The following is a 7784-nucleotide window of genomic DNA, read 5'->3' as shown; positions in this document are numbered from 1 at the left end:
CGACCCCTCCAAGGAGAAAGGCTGCATGGGAGAAAAACAAGCAAGTTGGTTCCCCAACCCAATATTTTTTTTTGAGTGGAGGGAAACAAGCATGGAGGGGGGACAGAAAGAGAGGATCAAGGTCTGGTCTTCAAATCTAAGCTTAAATCAGCTTGGCTTAAACATCATCAGTTCTGGGATAACTCTTGGGGTCCCTTCACACATGCAAAGGTTGGAACCTGGGTTGAGGGCACAGAACAAACCATTCACTCTTCTTCCTTGCAAAGTGGAGGGTTCACAAACACACACACAACCTAAAAGTTGGTTAGTTGGCGGCAAGTTATTGCACAAACTCAAGCCTCGTTCTAACCGGTTGTGTGAACGCGGCTTAAACGGGTGCAAGGTTCCGTAGGAACAAAGCTAAGGTCGAATAGTCACTAAACGAAGATTTGTAAGATTATGCTTGGCAGTATAAAATTTTTTTTGAGTCCTTAACTTATCACCATTCGATTAGCCATGATTCGAAGTTACGGTGGCAAAAAAGTGATTTAGGACTAGTCCTCACACTTACGACCATCACAGCATCCCCACGGAAACATGACCAAAATTCGAATGCTTGGCAACTGGCATGTATATACAGGTAGTCCTCTATTTACAACAGTTCGTTTAGTGACGGTCCAAACTTAGAACAGCACTGAAAAAATTCACAACCATTACTCACACTTAAGACCTTTGCAGCTTCCTCAGGATCACGTGATCAACATTCAGAGCTCGGCCATTGACTTATACTTATGACGGTTGCAGTCTCCCAGGGCCATGGGATTCCCTTTTACAACCTTCTGACAAGCAAAGTCAAAGGAGAAGCCAAAGGATTCACTTAACAACCGTATTACTAACTTAGCAACTGCGGCAAGAAAGGTCATAAAATGGAGAAAGAGTCACTTAACAAATGTCTCACTTAGCAACAGGAATTTTGGGCTCAATTCTGGTCGTAAGTAGAGGACTACCTGTACCACAGCTGCAGCTTCCTGGGGTCACATGATCACCGTTTCTGACCTTGCTAGTCAGCTTCCAGTCAATCAAGCCAATGGGGGGTGCAGGGAGCCAGATTCGCTTAAGGACCAAGTGATTGATTTAACAACAGTCACAAAATAGGCAGTAAAATTGGGTGCCACTCACTTACCAGCCTTTTTTTGGACTACCTGTATTTTTATTTCAGCCCACACAGATTGATCTAATGTCTCTAAGTGAGACATTTGTTAAGTGACTCTTTTTCCATTTTATGATCTTTCTTGCCGCAGTTGCTAAGTTAGTAATACAGTTGTTAAGTGAATCCGGCTTCTCCTTTGAGAGAACCACTTAAAATAAGAAATTATTTTGGAAAAAAAGCAGCTAAAGTTGTCCATCAGTTCTTCAAATTGTTTGGATTTATCCTACCGGGACTACTAACTGAGAGTGAAAATTTTCTGGGTCTCAAAAACTTTTAATTTTCCCAGCCAGAATTGTTGACATCTCATCGGTGCCAGATGCAAAAGATTGACCTTCTCTGAAGTTGCAATCATTCTTCTTTTGAAAACAAAAGAAAAGGAATTAAACACCAGAAAGAAGTAAAATCAGCAAATTGGCTTTATTTGACATTCACTCCTGCAAGGCTGAAGAGCCGAAAAGCAAAGCTTAATTTACCCAAACTGCACAATTTTCTATGGAAACGGCACCTGATCACAATTTAAGCCATAATAAAATTATGGGTTTTCAAAGCCGGCATGTTTCAAATTGCAAAAGCCAAAAGTGACTCTTTGAATTACAGCCATTCGTTTAGTGACCATTCTGAGTTACACCACCCCTAAAAAAAGAGTTTTTTCAAACAGTTTGTTCAAAATTACAGCAGCATTGAAGAAAGGGACTTATGACCATTTTCCCCACTTAATGACCGCTGCAGCATCCCTGTGGTCACATGATCAAAATTCAGGACGCTTGACCACTGAGTCATATTTACGATGGTGGCAGTGTCCTGGGATCACGCAATCCCCTTTTGCTAACAATCGTATCAGTAACTTAACAGCTGCAGTACTTTACTTAACAACTGTGGCCAGAAAGGTTGTAAAATGAGGCAAGACTCACTTAATCAACATCTCATTGGCAAGAAAAAATTTGGACTCCTTTGTGATCTTAAGTGGAGGAAAATATGGTATATTGTCCAGAGTCACTTAAGGCAACATGGGTGGGATAGAAATTTAATTCAATGTAATAATTTATTTTAGTAAAGCCAAATGTAGAATGTAAAAGTAATAATCAGTAAGCTGTCCAGAGTCATTTTTAGGGAGATAAAGGTGGCATAAAATTACTTTAAATAAAGAAAGTGAAAGAGTTAAGTTCACTTTAACAACTAGGGGTCTAATTTAACAATTAGGAAGAGCCTGTAGTACAGTGGAGTAAAGCACTGTAATTAACATCTGCTGCTTGCAATTACTGCAAATTCAATTCTCACCAGGCTCAAGGTCGACTCAGCCTTCCATCCTTTCAAAGGTAGGTTAAATGAGGACCCAGTTTGTGGGGAAAATAAGCTGACTTTGTATAAAATATACAAAAGTATGAAGGCTATTGCTTAACGCATTGTAAGCCGCCCTGAGTCTCCGGAGAACGGCGGCATATAAATTAAAGCAAAAAAAACCAAAAAAAAAAAAACCACAACTACAGGAATTCACTTAAGACTGCAAAGATTCAATTAACAGTCTCGTTTAGCAATGTTAATGTTGGGTTTACAAACTCCATTGTGGCCATAAATCAAGGACTAACAGTAAATTCCTAATTTCTAACCCACCCAGAGTCACCTTATAGAAGAGACAGGTGGCATTAAGAACTTAATAAAGTAAAAATTAAAAGGTAGAAAGAGTGTAGAAATTTCATTTAATAACTAATATGGATTGTGAGCCGCCCTGAGTCGTTTGCTGATAGAAATCAAATACATACATAAATAAATAAAAATAATATTCAAGTAATAATCTGTAAAATGCCCCATCCCCGGGAGTCCGCAGCTTGGAACAGTGGGGACAGCCGGGAACGCAGAGTCCGCGCTAAAATCCTGAGCCCTATTCAAGGTTTACTCTATTTTAAAAAGTAAAATACTATAACGTAAAAAGCATTTTAAAAGCGTAGAATAAAATTAAATTCAAGTTCAGACTCGCACTTGCTAGCTGCTAAAGAGTAAATCTTGAATAGGGCTCAAGATTTAAGCGCGGACTCTGCGTTCCCGGCTGTCCCCACTGTTCCAAGCTGCGGACCCCCGGAGATGGGGAATGGCCAAAAGGGGGAAAAAGTCAGAAGTCGAGACACACCCACCCACTCGGGACGCTCCCCGCATTGCACTGCCGAGAAGCGCAGCGTTTGCAACTGACCGTCGGTCCATTTGCAAGCGGGCGCCCCCCGCATAGGAACCCCGTTGAGCAGTGGGCGCCAAGCGGGAATTCGCCCACCTACCTCTCCCTGGACTCCCCCGACTTCTCTGCCGGCCATCCGGACGGCTCTTCGGCTACCCGAGCTGGACCTCGAATAGCGAGAAGGACGGCGGGTGGGTTGACCCCGCGGACTGACGCGCAAGAGGAAGGATCGCGAATGAGTTGCAGCGCAATTTATATTGCCCAGCCCAGAGGCGGAAAGAGCGGCTGTCAACGAGACCGCCCCCCCCCCACCGCCCCCACGCCCTCCCCACCTCCCAGGTTGCAAACTCGCGTCTTTGCAACACGCGTCCGCGTTCCGACGTGCAGATAGCTCGCTTTGCCACAAGGGGTGGGTTCTCCAGGTCGAGGGAATCTGGGGACTTGGCTGGGCATCCCATTTAACATATATATAAATATACATATTTACAGAAAACAGGTTAGGTATTTTCAATTGTAACACTAATAAATATTATTTACGTATCAAATAGCTATTAACCATATCTATTAAATATTATTTAATATTTATTACCCATTATCTACCCATGTTTTTCCAAAAATAAGACCATGTCTTATATTTTTTGAACCCTGAAATAAACGCTTGGCCGTATTGCCATGCGCTCAAAAGCCCAATTGGGCTTATTATCAGGGGGTGTCTTATTTTGGAGGAAACAGGGTATCTGTCTGTCTGTCTGTCTGTCTATCTATCTATCTATCTATCTATCTATCTATCTATCTATCTATCTATCTACCTATCTATCTATCTACGGTATCTATGGTAGATGGATGGATGGATGGATGGATGGATGGATGGATAGATAACCATGTTTCCCCAAAAATAAGACCGTCTTATATTTCTTTGAACCTTGAAATAAGTGCTTGGCCTTATTGCCATGTGCTCAAAAGCCCGATTGGGCTTATTATCAGGGAATGTCTTATTTTAGGGGAAAACAGGGTATCAAATATTAATATTTATCTATTACCCATTATCTATTAAAAAGTATTAAATGAAATATATATTTGTGTGTATATGTGTGTATCTATATATACAGACACACATACATTATACATATACATTGTAGATGTACATGTATGTATCTGTATAATTATGTTTAATGTGTCACATGTATAATATAAATAGAACAGAATAGAATAGAATCACAGAGTTGGAAGGGACCTTGGAGGTCTTCTAGTCCAACCCCCTGCCAGGCAGGAAACCCTACACTGCTTCAGACAAATGGTTATCCAACATCTTAAAAACTTCCAGTGTTGGAGCATTCACAACTTCTGGAGGCAAGTTGTTCCACGGGTTAATTGTTCTCACTGTCAGGAAATTCCTCCTTAGTTCTAAGTTGCTTCTCTCCTTGATTAGTTTCCACCCATTGCTTCTTGTCCTGCCCTCAGGGGCTTTGGAGAATAGCTTGACTCCCTCTTCTTTGTGGAAGCCCCTGAGATACTGGAAGACTTCTATCATATCTCCCCTAGTCCTTCTCTTTATTAAACTAGACATGCCCAAACCCTGCCTAGGTGTAAAACTTAGCTTTTCTCCACATTTAATTTCATGTTGTCCGATGGGGCCCATCATTTTGGATCCTAAGCTTGTCTTTTGGGGGGTTGACTATTCCTGCCACTTTATGTGTGTTATGTATAAGTATACATGTATATATGTGTATATAATATATAGCATATATGTATATACAGGTATGTATATTTAACATTCAAGCTAACAGCCGTCTTTGTCATCCCCCAGAAAGAAAGAAAAATGAAACTCTCAGGAACTTCATGAGGCAAATTGAAGAGTGAACAGACAGAAGGAAAAAAGGCGGGAAAAAAGGGAAACACCTCCTTTATACAGATGGCAACCAATCACAGCGCAGATTGCCTCACGCATGAGTCAGCCCTCTCTAACTCACAGACCACAACTGCGAGTTCTGCCCTGTTGTGCGTTTCGCCAGCTCCAGCTACTAAATTCAATAGCCGAACAAGTCAAGGGATATACTGATTTAATCATGAAATAAATGTTTTTAGGGATGAAATTGGAAATAGTTGAAATCAAAATTAAATGTTAAAGTATGAATTTAAATATTAAATTCAGGGCAACTAGAAGAACAATCAGGCCTCAGAATTGGCAATGAATTTATTGAAATGGGGGACAAAGTATATCCCAGCCGGCTGGTAATGCTAGCAATCTGTCACTGTTCCAAGCTTGGACAGCAAAAGAAATGACCTCACTGTGGGAGTCCAACAAATGGTTTTACTGGTCTCTCGGCTCGGCACATGGTGAACACAACAGAAGCTTTTCTAGCCAGCATGACCGAATTTCGCCAGCCAGCTGGCTATGAGGGCTTGGCACGCCCCACCCATGCCTGCTACCGGCCTGCTCCAGCAATCATTCTCTGGGCCTGGCTTCATGGCCTCTGATCTGGCTGCAGCTATCTCTCCTTCATGCCCCTCCACCCTTTTGCGTTAATGCCAACATCCAGTACCCAACAGCCGACTGTGCGCCCCCTCCAAGGTTTGTGGCCGACGTCTCGGATGTTGATGCCAGCTTTCAGGATCAACAATCAGCACTGTTAAGGATTATTATTGAATTACACCCGAAGTTGTGGTTTATAAAGCAGAGTACCGTTAAGAGTTTTACGCACGGAAACGTTTTGAGAGTAATTGTGAATAACATACAAACTGGGTTTTATAGTATTTTACTTTTAGGGAAAAGCAAAATCATAGTTCTTTAACAATCCAAGTCTTAGCCATATAAAGTGCAATATAAGATCAATCCAGGTATATAAAATCTTACCAGTTGGGTCATGAAATGTCTGCAAGAAAAGCATCCAACCCAGAGAGCACCTAGGACCCCCATAATCATTGTCCTCCTCCTCTTCCTCCTCTTTCCTGCAAACCTTCCCCCCCTCCCATCTAGCACTGATGATGTTCCCTAGTTGGATCACAAAACGTCTGCAAGAAAACCATGCAACTCAGAGCACCAAGGATCCCACAGTTCTACTCCACCTCCCCCTTTCTCCTTGTCCCTGAAAGCCCCCCTTCCTTCTAGCACTGATGCTGTTCCTTAATTGAATCCTAAAATGTCTGCAAGAAAACTACCAAGCTCAGAGAGTACCAAGGACCCCACAATTTAACACTGAGATACAAATACTTCCATCTACCAAGACTAGCCCTCGGTAGAACATCTAGGAATGTCTTGGAAAAGATAGTCATATGCCATATGTCCTACAACAATCAAAATCACAGAAGGCATGGTATACCCTGTGACACTCTGAGGAAGAGAAAACTGGAGTTTGAAGAACAGGAAAGGAAGAATATTGACACTTTTGAATTTTGGTGCTGGAGAAGACTCATGACAATTCCAAGCAATCAAATTGATGGATCATCGAACAGATCAATTCAACTACTGAAGACACAAATGACCCAACTCAAATTATTTTTTTTTAGACACCCGATGTCTTCTCTGGAGAAGTCTATAGTAGTAGGAAAGATGGAAAGAAAGTTGACCAGGTTCAAATTATCCTATTTTGGACACCTGAAGTCTTCTCTGGAAAAGTCCATAATGTTAGGAACGGTGGAAGGAAAGAGGACAACCAGCAGAAGGTAGATGGACATGAGGGCATCATTAGAAGACCTGAAAGACCAGGTTAGGAGAGATTGCCATGGGGAAGATCTACCTATGTGGTCACTAAGAATTAAAACTGATGTGAGGAACTTAATCATCAATATATAATGCCTGGTTTCTGGAAAACTGCGTGATCCTGGAGAGGATAGAAAGAAAGAGAAGTGGGCAACTGGAAGATATGTCAACACCAACTTGATGAAATATCATCCATCAATGCACCACCTCCTCTACATCCTCCCTTCAACCCCACTGATGATGTTCCTTAGTGATAAATACAGGTAATCCTCGACCTCCAATTATAATTGACCCCAAAATTTATGTTGCTAAGAGACGGTTAAATATGTTTTGCCCCATTTTACGATTTTTCTTGCCACCGTTAAGTGAAGCACTGCAATTATTAAGTGAGTCACATGGCTGTTAAGCGAAACTGGCTTCCTCCATTGACTTTGCTTGTCAGAAGGTCGCAAAAGCGGATTATGTGACCCCAGGACGGTCATAAATATGAGTCAGTTGCCAAGCACCTGAATTTGGATCACATGACCATGGGGATGCTACAATGGTCAGACATGTGAAAAATGGTCCTAAGTCACTTTTTCAGTGCTATTGTAACTTTGAGCGGTCACTAAATGAACTGCCGTAAATCTAGGACTTATCTGTAACTGCATTATTCCCCAGCCTTTTTGCCCATTTCTATCTGCAAACATCCCTGAAATGAATGAACAAAAAATCCAACTGATTCTCTT

This window comes from Pituophis catenifer, unplaced genomic scaffold (assembly GCF_029215685.1).
Source record: "Pituophis catenifer annectens isolate HBS135680 unplaced genomic scaffold, rPitCat1.0.hap2 SCAF_73, whole genome shotgun sequence".
NCBI lineage: Eukaryota > Metazoa > Chordata > Lepidosauria > Squamata > Colubridae > Pituophis > Pituophis catenifer.
This window is presented reverse-complemented; position numbering follows the sequence as displayed.